Raw genomic sequence first — 13647 nt, forward strand, 5'->3', positions numbered from 1 at the left:
TCATCTGGAATCATCCCATGTCTACACGCCTTTTACATGAATCTCTCCTCCTCTTACGGTTTTTGAAAAGACTATTCGCTGTTACTAGCTGAAATTTATTGCAGCAGTCAATTAGTTATTCTCTTCTCTCATTCCTTTTACTGAGCCCATATTCTCCAGCAATCATGTCATCTATTCTCTCCCATACCACAGCATTAAAATTACCAATACTTATTAAATTTTCTGATCCAAAACGACAGCAACTGTGGCAAGTGGGGCTTACATGCAGATCAGACAGCATCACCACTGCATCTGATCAAGAAGGAAGTTAGCACCTGGGGGCCGTGCAGAGACTACCACGTGTTAAACACATGCACTATTCAGACAGCTGCCTGGTACCAAATACAAGTGGTTTCACAAATGTACTAGTGGGTGCCAAAGTCTTCACCATGACCGACTCAAGAAACTCACTATCAGATACCTATAGCAGAAGCGAATATAACCAAGACTGTGGTGGTAACCCCATTTCGCCTTTCCCTGCCATCTGGTTTGAAGAAAGCCGTGCAGACACTGCAAGTTTGTAAGCTTTGTATATTTCAATGATGTTCTGCGATTTTCCAAGACGGCAGCACTACACAAGGAACACCTCAGAACAGTGTTTGACACAATACACAAATACAGGATAACAGACTGTGACAGAAGCAAGTGATATTCCTTGGGCATGCAGTTTCGGCAGCCAGGGTTTGTTTGTTGAAAGGCAAGATCTACATCATCGAGGACATACTGTGCCCTATGGGTTACAATTAAAAAGATTCCTGGGAGTTGTGAACTTTTACTGTTGATACGTACCACAAGCAACAAAAATTCAAGCACCGCTGATAGCAGTGTTGTCATGTAACGATGCAATGGGCCAATGCACTGTGCCATGGACATTGGAAATGCAACGAGCCTTCAAAAAGGTAAAGGCTAGCGTGCAAAAAGAAGTTCTTTTGGTCCATCCTGTTCATGACATGCCGTTAGCGATAGTGGTAGCTGCAAGTCAGCAACCAATCAGCACAACTCTACAGCAGTATGTACAGGGTGTTTCAAAAATGACAGGTATATTTGAAACGGCAATAAAAACTAAACGAGCAGCGATAGAAATACACCGTTTGTTGCAATATGCTTGGGACAACAGTACATTTTCAGGCAGACAAACTTTCGAAATTACAGTAGTTACAATTTTCAACAACAGATGGCGCTGCGGTCTGGGAAACTCTATAGTACGATATTTTCCACATATCCACCATGCGTAGCAATAATATGGCGTAGTCTCTGAATGAAATTACCCGAAACCTTTGACAACGTGTCTGGCGGAATGGCTTCACATGCAGATGAGATGTACTGCTTCAGCTGTTCAATTGTTTCTGGATTCTGGCGGTACACCTGGTCTTTCACGTGTCCCCACAGAAAGAAGTCACAGCGGTTCATGTCTGGCGAATAGGGAGGCCAATCCACGCCGCCTCCTGTATGTTTCGGATAGCCCAAAGGAATCACACGATCATCGAAATATTCATTCAGGAAATTAAAGACGTCGGCCGTGCGATGTGGCCGGGCACCATCTTGCATAAACCACGAGGTGTTCGCAGTGTCATCTAAGGCAGTTTGTACCGCCACAAATTCACGAAGAATGTCCAGATAGTGTGATGCAGTAATCGTTTCGGATCTGAAAAATGGGCCAATGATTCCTTTGGAAGACATGGCGGCCCAGACCAGTACTTTTTGAGGATGCAGGGACGATGGGACTACAACATGGGGCTTTTCGGTTCCCCACATGCGCCAGTTCTGTTTATTGACGAAGCCGTCCAGGTAAAAATAAGCTTCGTCAGTAAACCAAATGCTGCCCACATGCGTATCGCGGTCATCAATCCTGTGCACTATATCGTTAGCGAATGTCTCTCGTGCAGCAATGGTAGCGGCGCTGAGGGGTTGCCGCGTTTGAATTTTGTATGGATAGAGGTGTAAACTCTGGCGCATCAGACGATACGTGGACGTTGGCGTCATTTGGACCGCAGCTGCAACACGGCGAACGGAAACCCGAGGCCGCTGTTGGATCACCTGCTGCACTAGCTGCGCGTTGCCCTCTGTGGTTGCCGTACGCGGTCGCCCTACCTTTCCAGCACGTTCATCCGTCACGTTCCCAGTCCGTTGAAATTTTTCAAACAGATCCTTTATTGTATCGCTTTTCGGTCCTTTGGTTACATTAAACCTCCGTTGAAAACTTCGTCTTGTTGCAACAACACTGTGTTGTAGGCGGTGGAATTCCAACACCAGAAAAATCCTCTGTTCTAAGGAATAAACCATGTTGTCTACAGCATACTTGCACGTTGTGAACAGCACACGCTTACAGCAGAAAGACGACGTACAGAATGGCGCACCCACAGACTGCGTTGTCTTCTATATCTTTCACATCACTTGCAGCGCCATCTGTTGTTGAAAATTGTAACTACTGTAATTTCGAAAGTTTGTCCGCCTGAAAATGTACTGTTGTCCCAAGCATATTGCAACAAACGGTGTATTTCTATCGCTGCTCGTTTAGTTTTTATTGCCGTTTCAAATATACCGGTCATTTTTGAAACACCCTGTAGGAAAACGTTGGCAGCAACACTTTCACCTATGCGTCGAGGCCAGGCATTTCATAATCTTTATGGACCATAAACCAGTTACGTTTGCCTTTAACAAACACAAGTACAGCTGTTCCCCACAGTAATTCCGCCCACTTGTGTTCATCAACCAGTCACCACAGACATAAGACACGTGTAAGGGATGGAGAATGTACTAGCTGATTTCTTCTCATGAATCAAAGCTGTCTCGTGCACAGTTGATTACAAGCAAATCAGCACAGCGCAGGCGACTGACAGGCAGCTGCAGGAATATTTACAAAGTAGTTCAACAGGTTTACAGCTTATAGCTTACCCAGGTGCGGGTGTTAGGAGCTAAAGATATGATTCAGTTTGATGTTTCCAAAACCAGCCCCAGGCCTTTTGTGCCAGAGAAGTTATGCAAAGTGGTTTTTGATAGTTTTCATAACCTAGCCCACCGCAGCGTAAAAACAAGCATTCAGCTGTTGACAGAAAGGTTCGTTTACTGCAACATAAAGAAAGATTTTCGCCCGCCGCTAGTCTTATTGGATCTCCTCACTGGGTGTAAGCCAGACATAGGGATGTTGGCAGTTGGATGGTATATAGTGATGCTTTATACCTACCGTCAGCGTTTTTTTAACACAAAAACCTGAGGTAGACAGAAGTGCTACATATAAAACACCAAGTAAAGGCCCTGATATCAAAGATTGGCCTTTCACTGGCGTCATGTCATGGGGAACATAAAATTTAAATATACAGGGACCTGAAAAGGTGCTCGTGTGTGATGTTAAGGATGGATGTGGTGCACCTACCTTTACAACTCCTGCACTCTGGTTCATTCAGTGTTTTAAAATCTGATGAACATGCAACACTTATACAATATGATGACAAGCTGCGAACGGTGTCATTAGAACGAGTTAAGCCAACGTGTCTGGTTATATCAGATACCACTGTAGCCGCCGACGAAAAGCCACACCCATGGCGCCGAAGCAACAGTGGAGATAGTGGGCAAGCAATCACAGCATCAACCTCTGCTCAGCAAACAAAGCCGTACGAATCGATGGAGACACCAACAATCTACATCAGGACAGACCGATTGGTATGGTTCAAGTACCTGTTCATTCCATAAGCTCTGCTCTACTGAGAAGGGCTGTGTGGAAGTGCCGGCGCCGGCCGCTGTGTCCGAGCGGCTCTAGGCGCTTCAGTCCGGATGTGTGTGATGTCCTTAGGTTAGTTAGGTTTAAGTAGTTCTAAGTCTGGGGGACTGATGACCTCAGTTATAAGTCCCATAGTGCTTAGAGCCATTTGAACGATCTGAAGTACCGGCTCCAGAACAACATGCAACGTGTATCTCACTGTGCTATGGACAGCAGACGCACATTATCATATATCGTTTACACTTTTACTGAGCAGTTTTCACAGTTCCATGATTTTTCGCTATTGAGTTGTTGAATTAAGTGTAGCTTTACAGCATCAATGACGCACGCTGTAATGGAAAACACCTACAGTTCATTAATGGTGGTGGAACTGCACACTTGAAAATAAGCTCTTTTTGATAGGATGAGGTGTCAAAGGTCTTGCCACAGTGGTAACACCGGTTTCCGTCAGATCACCGAAGTTAAGCGCTGTCTGGCTGGACTAGCTTGGATGGGTGACCATCCGGTCTGCCGGGCGCTGTTGGCGAGCGGGATGCAATCAGTCTTTGTGAGGCAAAGTGAGGTGCTACTTGATTGAGAAGTAGCGGCTCTGGTCTCGTAAACTGACATACGGCCGGGAGAGAGGTGTGCTGACCACATGCCCCTCCACATCCGCCTCTCGCACTACTTTTTGTGTAAATCTTGACTGGAACACAACAGTTCGATATTATTTTCATATTACAGTGACATTCAAAAACTTCACTTACTCTATTGTCATGTCTCTTTTACATACTACACATGTATTTAAGTCTCCACTGACAAAAAAGTTGCTGTCTTTGTTCCTTGGGTTCCTTACCTAACACCTAAATCAATTTGATACTTTTTACAGTGATCATTAGATTAAATTTCACTTGGCCATTTTGCGATGCATATAACTGACCTCGCCCATAGACTCCGGACTCGTTAATACCACAATTCATTTGTAATTTGTGTTTTTCCAATATCCTTCACTCCGTACAGTGTGTAAGCAGTTATGTATTAGGAACCTATGGCTTTATAGTAATGACGTCAGTCTTCAACAAGAATGGCCATTCATGCATGTCATGCTTCGGACCAATTATATGAATTCAGTTAACAGATCCAAAATCTGCCACCAAGTATTTCATTGATCAGTCTGGTGTTGTAAGTGAAAGTAACAGACAAAAGCAGAAATATTAAATTTTTCATTTACAACCGATTCACACCTTAGCGCATTATTCGTATGACTTCGAGTGCTCTTTGATATTTCTTCCGTCCGCCAAGTTTTACAGAAGTAACTCCTAACATTAACTGCACTTAAGAGATTTCCAAACACAGGACGCTCGACAGTAATGCCATAATTTCGTTGTGTTACAGAACCCAAATCTAAATACATCCTCTTTCGAAAAACATTGACACTTAGTTGTTCTACCTACATGTCAAAAACGACATTTATCACATGTTCTCCTTTGCCTCTGCAAAGGATGAGCAATCTGTACTAAAACTGCACTCACGTGCCTTTCTGTACAAACTGTTATATGTCACGCTGAAAAATAAAAGAAAAATTTTTGCTTCGTATAGGAAACTGTAAAAACTAAAGATAAAAGGGAGACTTGTTAATGAGAGGTTCACTGTGGATAAACCATGACATGCTTCCTTGCATGTCTAGACCTAACCATACGTGCTCCTTAACTAGGGTTCACTGCCTCCAGTGGTTTACCAGTAGGCGTTTACCATCACCAGGTGTCAATGAAAAGTCTGAGGAATGACACCTCATCAGTCCTTAGGAGAAAAGACAAGATGCCCCACCTTGTTTAAGGGGCTCCGGAAAGGCTCAAAATCATGAAAAGTTCAATTTTTACTTTTTTGCGTTTTCTGAATCTGCAGACTATTACCTTTTAATGGATATATAATTTATTCAATTCCGAAGACTACAACTATTTTTAATTTTTTTTTGAAATGTGTTCTACATGGGCGTGACCTACTGTGGCGTTGTTAAACTGCTGTCAAATGGTGTTATTATTAACGTCCGTGTTCATCAGGTACATTTTAGTGATGTGAGATAAAGTATGTGTTGTGGCTAACCTGTGATGGTTCAATATATATCGCTGGTGTGATTGTCGATTGTTTCATGTTTATTTACTCTGTCGTTATCTCGAAAATATTCGTAATTAATTCTGTTTCTTGAGTCTCTGTTTTGTTGAAGTATAATAATGAGTAAAAGTAAAGTTATTAGAAATCCCCTGAAGGCTTTTAAGAAAAGGAGAAATGTTGGAAAGCCAAAGGTATGTGTTATTACTGTAAACAATAAAGACAATGAAAATCCCCAACATAGCTTGTGTCCCAAAGAAGAAGACAGTTGGTGTAAATATAACAAAGGATTGCTAATTGGTGAAGTGTACACTCATAAGCATAGTCTGCCTCATGCAATAATGGAGGTGATAAAACCTATTTTCAGAGACTTAGCAGCACCTGAACTGTTGAAAAAGTGTATTCACGGAAAACCTCAAAACCCCAATGAAAGTGTAAATAGTGTTATATGGTCGAGAATCCCCAAGACTGTATTTGTTGGAATAGAAACACTTCACTTTGGTGTGTATGATGCTGTTGCGACTTTCAATGATGGCAACATTGTAAGGTGCAAGGTATTTAGAAATATGGGAATGAAGATAGGTTCTAACATGGTACGAGCGATGCTTGCTTTAGACAAGGAACGCCTTCGGGCTGCAGACAGGGCTGTAAAGAGTCTAGAAATACAAGCAAGAGTAAACAGGAGGAGGAACAAGAGGAAGCTGGAGGAGGAGTTTGCAGAGGATGAAGATAATCCATCCTATGGACCTGGAATGCACTAAAATGTTAATCCAATCTTTGTCGCTCGATTCCCAAAACTTTTATTTTCTGATACTAATTACATGTTTTCTAAGGATCTTCCAAACATATTTGTTTCAAACTTTCAGTAAATGTTACACAGTACCTTCTGCATAATTTAACACAGCCTTTTTCCAAAAAACTGTATATTTTTGAATATATAAATAAAAAATTGCAAAAAAATGTTGTGAATTTTCATTACAATTGAAAAAAAATCATCTTTAATAACTGAACTAAAATTTTGTAAAATCCCTGTGTTAAGTTGTAGCCCATATTCCAATAAATAATCTGTAAAAAGTTCAACTTCCTACCTCAAATACTTTGTGAGGAAAGATGTAATTTATAAGCGTTATTTTAACATTGCAAGTATAGAGCGTTCCGGAGCCCCTTAAATGTGTCCGAAAGCCTCGAGGCTACTTGTCTAACAAGTCAACTTATTTCATCGACGCTGGTGAGGCTGTCGTGCAATACGGTCACTTGTGTACGACATACGACGAGAATTAGGCTTGTCAAGAACTCCGTCTCGCACCATTCTTCAGCCCCACTTTGGTATGAGGGAGAGCCCTTTTCTACTAGCTCTGAACTATGTGGGAGAGAAAGAAAGACCCCAATGTCACAAGTGAAGCCGAGAAATTTGAAAATGGTGCATATCAGTTTGTATAGCACTTTCCTTGGTTCTGTTACTTCAGTGGTTTGACTATCTAGCACAATAATAAATGCATTTTGAAGCTGTAAAATACAGGACCGCTAGAACAGGATGTCGCTTTTATCTTCAGCGTTTGAGGAGTGTTACATTATGTCGCGTTTTGTTAAACCATTTGTTACAAAGCAGTTCCGGCATTCGGTTTTTTCGTCACGAGATTACTTTGGTATATTCCTCAAAACTTCATACACTGCTCTACAAAAGTCAAGGCTGAGATGGATACAGTAACATAAAATATTAACAGCTCGGTGGAAATGAAGAAAGCGCGGGAGAATGTTGCCAGAGGTCTCCGAGTCGCGCACGGATAGCTGGACATCACATGGAGTCAGAACAAGGTGACTAAAGCCCTGAATAGGGCTGGTCACGCAACACAAGACAGTTGAAGGAATGCATTTACGGTGCACTGTGGTGGTGTTCTTTATTGCAACAGGGCCCGGAAACAATATTTGCGTGACTTCACATGTGCAACAATCATTGAGAAACTGGAAGAACGGCGAAGTGTGACGAGTGTAGCACAGGAGTTTGGTATTATTGTTCACATCATTGTTTCACGTGCATGGGGAGCCTTCCGGACCGCAAGTGTTGCTGCCCTAAGGAGAGGAGGTGGTCGAACGCGGTCAGCTACAGCTGCAGATGACCGGTGCATTGTGCAACAAGGAAGAACGTACCCACTCCAACAGCACATGCTATTGCGGCCGCATTTGACAGATCTACAAGGCACGCAACCTCACACTCCACGGTATCACGGCGACTGCATGAGGATGGTCTCTTTGTCCCACGATCAGTACGTTGTGTTCCGTGGTTTGCGTTGATGCCAGGAGAATAGAGACTGGAAGAATAGAGACTGGACCAGCGGGGAGTGGGGTCGCGTGCTCTTCTCGGATGAGAACAGATTCAGCTTCATTAGTGATTCTGGATGTACCCTCATATGGCGAGAGGTGGGAACACATAGCCAGGAACATTGTCGAACATCAGCGTTTGGTGTCCCTGTGTTACGGAGTGGGGATGTACAGTGTTGCATAGGCGTACTGAGCTAAATCTTTGAAAACGGTAGATTCACCAGTCAGCTTTATTGTGACACTGATCTCCTTCCCTATGTGCATCTATTCTCGGAGCGCTGGCTCCTAAATTATTTTTATGGCTGACAATGCGAGACCGCATCGAAAGAGCAAGTGGAGGAGCTCTTAGAACGAGATGATATTCGGGAGATGGATTGCCCGTACGCCCGACTTAAATTCCATTGAGCACATGTGAGATGCGCTGGGGAGCCATATTGTAGTACGTCCACATCAAAGACCATACCTCAGTTGTCAACCGCGCGGGTGGAGGAACGATACTCCCTGCCGCAGAGACTCCTTACCAACATTGTGGCCAGCATGGGAGCACGCTGCATGGCATGCAATGCTGTCCGTGACGATCACACTCGGTATTAAGCACAATGTTCCGCCTTTTTTAATGTCCAGGTGACTATCATAAATCGTGGTGACATCAGTGTAATTATTGTCTGAGAAGAAAAGTCTCATTTCAGTTCGTCTCACTGGGAATTTCTTCCATTTACCTTCTGAATTATACTGTAGCAGTTATTTCTGTGTATTTGTCAAGTTTCATCTAGCTGTTTCTTGGCAGTGACTTTTCATGCGTAAGTTAATTTCGTCCTCCAGTTTTGCTCGCCAGTATAGTAAGCATGCAGTTGCGGTATGCTATGAAGTTCTTGAGTACGAACTCCAGAACAGCGAAATGCTAGTTATACTTTTCGTTTCCCTTCGACTGATCGAGGCTGGATTGGAACAACGACGGAATTTCTACCGCTAAGAGACGCTGGATGAAGATTATTTTGAAAATGTAACATAAATGACAGATGTTAATGTTAACTCATGATTCCAAAGTAATAACCTGAATTACCTGCAGAAGGACGGGGTGACTGGTAGAAGGCAGTGTGTCGGAAGATTAGTTTACACTCTGGAGAAATACAGCAACACGCAAGACAATACCGATCCGAAGGTTCATCTAAGAAGACGGGTTGAAGAAAGGCAAAAAAACCTTTATAATATTTGTAGATTTAGAAAACTCTTCGAAGTTGACTGGAATGTACTTTTTGAAATTCTGAAGTTATCAGAGATAAAATACAAGGACCGAAAGGTTGCCTGTAACTTGTACAGAAACCACACTATAGTTCGAAGAGTCGTACATAAAAGGGAAAAACTTGTTGGGAAGGGAATCAGACAGCGTTGTAGCCTGTCTCCCGTGTCATTCAAGCATGTTCATAGTGCGAGCAGTAAATCCCACTAGGGAGAAAGTTTGAAAATAAAGTTCAGGGAGAAGATCAGTGATATTTTACTTCTCTCGGAGACGACACAAGACTTGGACGATCAGTTGAACAGAATGGATATCGTCTTGACAATATGCCATGAGATGAGAAGCAATAAAAGTAAATCAGTGGTATTGTAATATAGTCGATTTAACTAATGTCGTGATGTGGCAGTTGCATTACAAATTAGACGAGTTACTTGGGCAGCAAAAGCACTGATGGCGGCATAAGTAGAAAAGATAAAAAATGTAGACTGGTAAACAAAACCTTTTCCGAAATAGATGTATTACCATGAGATGTAGAGGTAAGCATTCGGGAGCCTTTTCTGAAAGTGTTTATAAGGAGTGCAGACTTATATGGTATTGAAACATGGACCATGAACGTTAACAGACAAGATGAGAATAGACATTTTTGGAATACTGTTTTACAAAATGCTAAATATCAGATGAGTAGATTGGATAACTTACGGAGATGCACCAAAATGACACGAAACAGAAACAATTATACAGCTATAATTACAACAGGGGCGATTAAAGGGGGAGGGTGTGGAGGAGGCGATCGCAACCCCCCTCCAACCCCCCCCCCACACCCGAGAGTAAAAACTGAATTAAAATCAAATGGTAATTTTTGTAATCTGCGCCAGAGATAACCATGGGAATTTAGAGTCTTGGTCAGTGGATTTAGTCATCTAATTCAGTATTCCCCAAGCCACCTTACTTTGTGTGCCCGAGAGAATGTACTACCTGTACCGGTGACTTGTGCTCCCCTTCCTGTTCGAATTTTGGGCGCCAAATAATAGCAGGGCTTCCCTATCTGCCACTGCAGCACTCGCTTCGCGTTTCCCTTAGGGAAACTACCCGCTCCCCATTGTTGTCATTGCCACTATTGTTAGACTGCTTACCCAGAATTCACGAGCATATCAAAACAGTTTGCTATGTGTTAACAATTACATAAAAGGAGTAACTCCGAAAAAGGTTGTGGATGTTACACATTACAAGAAATTTAAAACATTTTTGTCTAAAATAAAACACGTTTTAGCAATTGTCTGATATTTTTAACTATCAAAACAGCAGAAAACAGTAGTTTTTGAAGGCAAATAAATAATAAATTGTAATCCAGTCCCAGGGATAACAGACGAGAAGCATAAAACTACCTCACTGACAGAAAGCCCCCAGTGGATAGAGTACGCTACTGTGAATCGGCCTTCAGCCAACCGTTCAAGATGATTTGTTTTATGTCGAGGTCGACGCTGTCAGGAAAGCGACAGGATCCTCTGTAGCAAGTCACGTTTGAGTCTGTCTTTTCTTAAGACAATGTGGCTGGGTTCTTACTTCTAAAGCTAATGCTAGCGTGAAGAACACTGAAGAATCCTGCACTCCGCCTAGTGAGGATGACGCACGTCTTAGGCGTTGTGTCTTGCTGTCCCACAGTTACTTTATCACAAGTTGAATCAATGACAGCGATGCCATTTTCTTTCTTTTGAACTTTAAATGCTGGGAGTGTACATAGCTACATACTGTGACGTACTGTAATACTTTACTGTCATGTGAGATGGTTATTGATAGAGGCAGATTACATATAATTTTGAAGAACGAGGTTCAAACCAAGGTCCAAAGGTCATGTGGCCACATGCCATGCCAACACACATGTTTTTAACATCATTAGTTTCTCAAACGATTTGAAGCCGATCTCTGTTTCTTCTTATCTTGTATTTATTTTCCAAGAGTGCGTAATAAGAATATAGTGCAAAGATGATAACTGAACATCTTGGCAGAAACCACTACCGAAACTTAGGGAATCTCATATTTACGTCCAGATACATTTACTCCCAGAATTAATTTAGACTGACCGCTGCACTGCACAACCACAGTATTAGAGGTACAAGTAATTTCCATATAGACTATGCATCCGTATTTACAGTTCAAAATGGAGTTTTCTACTTGGTGCAAAAGTCTATACCTGGTTGCCGAAGATGAAACAGGAAACTGATAATAACGAAATATTCAAAAACCGAGTAAATGAATGCCTCCTTAGTCACTCCTGATATTTATCAGAATATTTGGAGCTTGAAATGTAAAATTTGATTTGACAGATTCTGTACATTCAGTGACTTGCTCGTATAGCATAGCACATTACCTTGGGAGATACGGAGGTGAGCGGAGGTGAACCTGCACAGCTGATTAAAGAGCGTGGGCTGATTTAACAGTCAGCATGAGTGTGGTTTTTGGGCAGTTTCCCAACCTCGTTTAAATAAATAGTGAGCTGGTCTCCGAATCTCACCTTAGAGAATACGATCCACAAACAGTAAGAATATGTTAAAAATAACTTGCCTGCTTTAAGTTACCTAGACGACTATGGCATCAGAAAGGACATCGAGCTACATAGTCAAATAAAATAAAATTTACCAAATCCTGTAAAAGTGGACCCCGTACAATGGGATTAGGTCTAGGGAAGAGAAAGAAAGGTTTTGCCTTTTCCAATATACAGATAGTTGATAGGAAGGAAGTAAGGAAGATTAGGTTTAACATCTCGTGGACTTCGAGGTCATTAGAGATGGATTGTGTCAATGATGGTGAAGGCAATCAGAGCCGTGCCCTTTCAAAGGAACCATCCAGGTATTTGCCTGGAGCGACTTAGGGAAATCACAGAGAACGTAAATCTGGGTGGTCAGACCCAGATTTGAACCGTCGTCCTCCCAAACGCAAGTCCAATGCGCTAACCACTGCGCCACCTCGCTCGGTGACAGTTGACAGTGCTGTTGCTAAAGCTATGTAAATACTTTGCTTCCATACAATAGTTAACAACCGTATCTTAGTAGTACAGGAGAAAGAGAAGTGCTGTTCCTCAAAATAGCGGTTAGGCCTTTTGCATGCAGCTCTGCTCACAATGCGCTAATCAACACATATATTGTACAGACTTCCACATGCCCCCTCTCTGTGTCCATCCCTTCCTCCGCCTGCCTCTCTGTCCACCTCATCCTCCCATGTCTATTTGTCCATCACCTCACCCCCTCCCCCTCTCTCTCTCTCCCTCTCTGCTTTCTCCTTTCTTTGTCCATCTCCTTAGCTCCCTCTTTATGACCTATATTCCACCCTCCTCCCTCTGTCCATATCCACCTCCCACTATCTCTGTCCATCCGCTCCTCCCTCTTCAAACTGCCCACTGCCCCTCTAAATCTTCCACCTAGATCCTTCATCACCATCTCCTCCCTCCTTTCTGTCCATCTCCTCCTCCCAATCCATCTGACCATCTCCTCCTCCCGCACTCTTTGTACATCTCGTCTTCCTCTCTCTGTCCATCTCGTGCTCTCCTCTTTTTATGTTCATAACATCCTCCCACCTCTCATCTCTCCATCTCCTCCTGCCCATCTCTCTGTCCTTCTCCCTGCTCCACTCTCCCTGTCAATATCTCCTCCCCCCACCTCCGACCACACCCTTCCCCCATCTCTCTCTCCATCTCCTCTTTCCCCCTCCATCCTCTCTCTTCCCATCCCCTCCTGGCCTTCCTCTCTCTGTCCATCCCCTCCTGTCCCCTTCATCCTATCCATTCCCTCCTGTCCCATCTCTCCATCCACTTCTCCTCTATCAGTTTCAACCTTCCTCCAGCTGTGCCTATCTGCACGTACAAATCCTGCAAAACCGGTTGAGAAAGCAGGCTGATACTATTTCCACAACAGGCTTGTTGCACAGGGCAGCACTCAAGTCAGGGACTAAAAAAAAAAAAAAAGGTTAGAAGTTTCTTGCCCCTGGTGTGTAGGCTGCCTGACAAATCAGGTCAATAAGACAGACCAATACTATTCCCACATTATACTCTTCTCATGTGGGCAGCCTATACAGCAGGGGTTGAAAAACAAAACGTTTTTTGCCCTATTTCCACTGCTATTGAAGTGCTGATACTTAGAAGTTTGCTGTTTGTGTGCCAAATTTGGTTGAAATCGATCCACAAATTTGGGAGGAGATCTTGGTCATATATACATACATACATATTGCTCTATGTATTTGGCCCACAGCTTCA

This window comes from Schistocerca nitens, chromosome 7 (genome assembly GCF_023898315.1).
Source record: "Schistocerca nitens isolate TAMUIC-IGC-003100 chromosome 7, iqSchNite1.1, whole genome shotgun sequence".
In the NCBI taxonomy this organism is placed as follows: domain Eukaryota; kingdom Metazoa; phylum Arthropoda; class Insecta; order Orthoptera; family Acrididae; genus Schistocerca; species Schistocerca nitens.